Genomic DNA, 6,516 nt, shown 5'->3' on the forward strand with positions numbered 1-6,516 from the left:
CAAGCATGTGCATGTGTGAGTAGGAGGGGTCGTGGGAATCAGGGGCAGTCTCACGGTGAGCCCTGTTATTCTTGGTGGTTGACTTGTTCGCATTGATGTGAAAATATACCGACTTGAAGAAAATCGGAATAATATTACAAAGTCTGTGTGTGCCTTTTGACTTTGAGCCAAAGAGTATATCTATACTAAGTTAGAACTTCCCTAAATTTGAGGGAAAATAAAATATGATTTAATTGTTTATACGTTGTATTGTTTGGTTTACGGATCCTTTTAACACCTGGGTCGTCAGGACACCTTGTCCTATGGTGTGTCTTGGGCAAGTACAGCCTGGTAGCGCCCACCATCCCTCCCCAGGCTGTTTTTTGGGGTTGGGGTTTGCTCCCCCACATGAAACAGGTAGTATTGGTAAAATCTTGTAATCTGACTCAGATACAGCATCTTCCTCATCTGATCGCCGTTGTTGTCGTTGTAAAGTGTCTTCTTGCTCGTCAGAGTGCACTCGCAGTGCACATTGCCCCCAAATTTTGAGTTTGCCTGTTTTGTTCAAATTTTTAGTCAATTACATTACTTACTTTGCTTTTGTGACATATTAAAGCCTTTTTATATGATCAAGGCTTTTATATTTTGTTCAATGACCACAAGTAAAACTATCCGCCCGTCCGCCTGTCCCGATGTCTGCCTGCCATGCCTGTTTGTCGACCTGTCTGCCTGCCTGATTCGCCCGTCCGCACATCTGATTCTTCTGCTCGCCACTCCGATTCGTCTGCCTGCATTCCGATTCTTCGACTCGCCTGTTCGACTCTCCTGCAACGCCCGATGAAATGAAATGAAATGGTCTGCATTTATATAGCGCTTTTCAAGTCAATGACTTCCCAAAGCGCTTTACATTGTGCTTCACATTTCCCAATAGCGGCCGTGATCTGTGCAGCCATGTAAGGCGCTAACCTGCTTATTGGGGGTAATTGGGGGTTCAATGTCTTACCCAAGGACACTTCGACATGTAACACGGACAAGCTGGGATTCGAACTGGAATCCCTTAACCCTAAAACGGTCGCTCTACCTCCTGAGCTACTGCCGCCCCGATCTGTCTATGGTTCCCGCCTGCTTGCCTGATTCACCCGTCCGCCTGTCTGATTCTTCTACCCACCTGTCCGACTCGTCTGCTCGCCGCTCCGATTCGTCTGCCTGCCGTCTCTGCCTCTCCCCGTTCTGGCGTTTTTGAGGGAGGGAGTGGGGTTGCCCTCTTCGGGAGCGTCGACCCATTCTGGGGGGCGAGGTATTTGTTTTTTTGGGGGGGGGACCTCAGGGGCTGCCCCTTGAAGGGGGGGTTCTGTCAGGTTCTGCACGGTTGCCATGGCGCCCAGCTGGCACCGCCCCTTGACACCGGCTGACTCGCATTTACCGACTACTTCTGTGGGTACTTAAACGTGCTCTTTTGAACTGCGCTTTGCCAGATCGTTGTTGAAAACTTGTTTATGCTTGGTTATACTTGTTGTGATTGTTGGGCTTTGTTGCTCTTCGATGTAACATTCTGAGAGAATTCTGCAAGTTCTGTTTAATTATGGAAATGCCTAGTTTGTAGTTTTGCCTGTGTTTGACCCGTTTCGTTTTTTGGTCTGGTCCTTTTGTGTTTTGGACAACTTTTCTTTCTCAATCAAAGTGTAAGGACGTCTACGCACATGAGTTCCTGCTTCCCGTTCCGTTTTGTGACAGGGGCTGAATTGCGTGCCAAACCAGAATCCATTTTCTTACTATCGCCCTCTGCCATGAGGCAAGAGAATTGTGTGCCTCAGCCTGCATCTGGAGATGCTCAGCACAGTAATACGTTACATAATAATTGTAAAAATACAATTTATAACATTATGTGGAAATTTGGAGGTTTTGAAAAATAAGATCTAAGAATTGTTAAATTAAATGAGAATGAACTTTAACAATAAATGCATATAACGATTTTTTAAATATTTTAATTGCATATTTTCATGAAGACAGATAAGGCACAGCCTCACTTCCCTCCCCTGACTGCATGTAACTGATCTAGACAAAATCCTGTTCATTTCGTTGTCATAAAATTGGGTCCTACGATTTCAATTTGACCCGAGGACTGTGGCCTAAAGGTCATTCCAAGACAGTGAAATTTTATTCCTTGATATTCCCAAGTACCCTATAATTATCTCCTCCTCTGATGAAGTATGAGTTTGTTCTGAGGTTGTCAAACCGAGTGAGAAAGTGACTTTGTGTATTTCACCAAAGAGGTTTCAACTTGTGACCTGGAACGTTTAAGCACGCGCCCGACCAGACAAGTGCTGATGATCCACTGCCAACACTGCAGTAATGGGATTCTGGAAATGCTAATTAAATGGCTTGAGATAGCTCTCAAACTCACATGTAGATGTAGATTTTCTTTACAATTATGTAACTTCAGTGTGTTCGCATCGGTCAAAACCGCATTCTCATGTTTGCCACTCTGACCGGATTGCATCTTGTCTAGATCAGTGTTTTTAGCTAGTGTGCCGGGGCGCACTAGTGTGCTGTGAGACGTTGTGTAGTGCAGTGTTTCTCAATCATTTTTGAACCAAGGTGCACAATCTGGAGGCATACCGTATGACGAAAATGTTTAAAGAATACTTATCTGCACCATTTTCATGTTATTTTCAAAGCTTAAATTATCATGTGGTTTTAATTGAGAGGATAAGGGTTTTCTTATCATTTGAGCTTACCGTGGGTCAAGTGGTATCGCAGGTTATTTATTTTGGTCCCTAATTTTGCTGTAAGTTTGGATTTTACCACATTTTTAACTATTGGTTTGACCATATTTTTGTATTTTTTCTTCTTAAACAAAAAACAAAAATAATTCTCAAAATGAGCAAAGGTTATACCAAAGGAACAAAACAAAACATGTTTTTCTATTATCTTCCTTTTTTTGTAATACAAGAAAATAATTATTAAAATCAGCAAAACGATTTACAATATTTTTACTTCATTTGATTGATTTGGGAGGGGGGCAGTGCAAACTTTAAGTTTCATCAAGGAAAATACGTTCAGAAATATAAAAATATTTTCCGTCATTTCAAACACACATTAAGAATATTACTAAAACAGCTTGTTTCCATTTTGGCAACATTGCTAAAATTTGCCCTATGCTGTCTCAGTCGGATGCGGGGATTATAATTTATGCGTTTGTTACCTCCCGTCTCGATTACTGAAATGCACTACTCTCCGGTCTCCCGAAGTCCAAAATCAAGAGCCTTCAGCTGATACAAAATTCTGCAGTGAGGCTTTTAACTAAGACAAGAAAGTTTGATCGCATGACCATGATTTTAGCCAACCTGCATTGGCTCCCTGTTAGCTTGAGATGTGATTTTAAGGTTCTGAAAATGCTGGTCTACTAGTGATCCCAAGAGCCAAGAAGAGATCCGCAGGTTCGAGAGCGTTCTCCATTCGGGCCCCGGTGCTGTGGAATGCTCTTCTCCCTGAGATTCGATCTGCAACCTCAGCGGAAATGTTAAATCTAAGCTTCAAACACACTTCTATTCTATAGCATATGAATAACCTATATTTAATGTTGACAATATTTATTATTTGTTATTGCAACATCCATTGCAGCCTGGTCATGCTGGAAAGGGGATTACTTCATGTGCAGTCCTTTCTCAAGGTTTCTTCATTTTCCTCATGTTGATGTTTTTGAGTTTTTCCTTTTCCTTTCCTGTACGTTTTAGATCAGGGGATGGTGTAATAATAGTCTGGGGTTTGCCATAATCTGTAGTCTGTGCAGCCCTTTGAGACGCCCAGTGATTAAGGGCTATACAAATAAACAGGACTTGACTTGACTTTACTACCTCATAAGCAGATGATTAGGGTATAGAAATAAAACACATTGTAATCTTCTGCCCATGGCGCAGTGGTTACCGCGTGTGCGGCACAGTTCTGAGGTCATGAGATCGAACCTCCAGTGTGGAATTTGCATGTTCTCCCCGTGCTTGCATGGGTTTCCTACGGGCACTCCGGTTTCCTCCCACATTCCAAAAACATGCATGTCAAGTTAATTTGCCGGTCTAAATTGTCCCTAGGTGTGAATGAACGAGTCAGTTGTCTGTGTGTGACTGGCTGGCAACCAGTTCAGGGTGTCCCCCTGCCCACTTCCCGAAGATTGGTGGGATGGGCTCCAGCACCCCCGCGACCCTACTGAGGATAAGCGGTGCAGATAATGGATGGGTGGATGGATGATAGTTCATGTATTTTTGCCTAATATTCAAATAAATGTTTTTACAAAATTAATGTTTTTGTACCACTAGGAGGCACTAAATAGTACACACTGTCCCTTTTATAGAGGAAAATTTTAACTCACTTTTTTAAGGACACCTAAAACGATTCACCTATCCTTTAACAATTTGATAAAGCCAATTGAATCTAATGAAGTACAAATCGCCCGCATAATTCTTTTGATTTTAATTATTTAAAAAAAAAACTGAAGAAAAAAAGCTTTTGTGTCATGATTACCCAAGTGGAGCCACCTGGGGTAATCATGTGGCGCGCTGGAATGTGCTTCCTGATTGGTTAATGCTCCCTTTTTAAACGCGTTACGCGGAGAACTCTTCGTCTGAGGATTACTTCTGTACCCCGTAAGACTCTCCCGATTACATGTGCCTTCTTGTTTACCTGATTCTGCCTGCCTGCCTCCGATCCGATCTGCCTCCGATCCGACCTGCTTTCGTCCCACGCTACGATCTTCTCTTCAGTCCTGGTAAACTCGACCTGCCTCCGTCCCACGCTACGATTGATCACGTCTCCCGCTAACCCTTACGCTTCCCCAAATAAAGAATTGTACGAACGCTCTGGGGTCTCCTGCTCTGTTCTGGTCTTCCCTGACACTTTTGTGCTTCTGTTAGATAATTTTTCTCATTTTAAGCATTATTTTGGTTATTTTTCTGAAAAAATGGGAACACATTCAAAAAGCAGGTTAAAAATATTGCAGGATATTAAATGAAATCTCAATCATTAATCAAAATAAATAACCTGTTTTACCTCCTGAGCCACGGTGTTGTTATAATAATAATAATAGCAGCTCTTACGTTACACTGTCAATTTAGTCTAAATATTGGTTTAAAGTATTGGAGAAGAAAAAAAAACACAAATAATTGAATGAATAAATACATACATAAATAAGTAGAACTCATACCTTGAATTAAACATTTTCGACGGACGGTGTGTCTCAAGAATGTTTAATGGAAAAAACTGCCTTGGCTCAAAAAAAGGTAGGGAAACAAGTTTAGTTTATTTGGAAAGTTACTAGTATGCTCCATAAACTCCTGTCACATACAATAACATTTTCGCCAAGGCTAATCCTCAATGTCTGTCCCCAGAAGGGTTTCATGTCTGTCAACCTGTACGTTTTTGCCGTACAAAGTACGTTTATTATGCATTTTAAGACGTGTACGACGTACAAGAAAATCTGTACGGAAAAACGCAAATTTGTCAATTATGGGTACCATCTGGTATACACCAACTGTCACAAAACGGCAGATCAATCAAGTCAAACAAGTTCACCGCGGCAGCCTCTATCTCTGTATCGTTTTTTTTCGTTGCAAATGAAGCGAGCGGTTTGATTCTACTGTGTGCATGTGTCTGCCGCCTGGGGATTTTCCATCATGCATCATTTTGTGGTAATTGTGTAGTTAAAGGAAGTCCGTCTCTTTTTAGAGAACCAGCTTTTTCGGCTCAATTCATCAAAGAGAGCCGGCTCTCATACGGCTCACTTGCTTTCATGCATTACATTACAAATTTTAATGTTGTATAAAGAGGTTAAGAAAAAAAAGTAAGTATAAAAGGAGAAAATGAAAAAAGACAGGTTTGTGGATATCCCTTTAATCAGTATATTGCCAACAATGTTTTTAATGCAGAAAATGAATTAATAATTTGAATAAGAAAATTCTACTTAATTCTATTTGCATGTATTTTTTCCTTCTACAGTGTACGTCCAAGCTACTTAATTTTTGATTTTTTTTTTTTATAATAAACCTCATTCATGTCGAGCAACTCAGTATCTCACAACAAAATGTTAATTAACAATATATATGATAATACAAATCACATGTACAATATAACATGTTAAACTACATAAATAAACACGTTTGAAAAAAAATATGGTGTAAGATTATTTTGTATTATTTTGTATTGTATTTTTTAAGGGAAAACACCTCCCGTCTCGATTACTGTAATGCACTACTCTCCGGTCTCCCTAAGTCCAGAATCAAGAGTCTTTATCTGGTACAAAATGCTGCAGCGAGGCTATTAACTAGGACAAAAAAGTCCGATCACATTACGCCGATTTTGGCTAACCTGCATTGGCTCCCTGTTAGCCTAAGATGTGATTTCAAGGTTCTCTTAGTATTATACAAAATCATACATGGACTTGCTCCCTCATATCTTTCAGATCTGATTCCCCCCTATGTTCCGGTCCGAAGCCTTCGTTCTGAGAGCGCCGGTCTTCTGGTGATCCCAAGAGCCAAGAAGTGTTCC

The sequence above is a fragment of the Urocampus carinirostris genome, chromosome 2 (genome assembly GCF_059441175.1).
Source record: "Urocampus carinirostris isolate Australia breed hairy pipefish chromosome 2, RoL_Ucar_1.0, whole genome shotgun sequence".
Lineage (NCBI taxonomy): Eukaryota > Metazoa > Chordata > Actinopteri > Syngnathiformes > Syngnathidae > Urocampus > Urocampus carinirostris.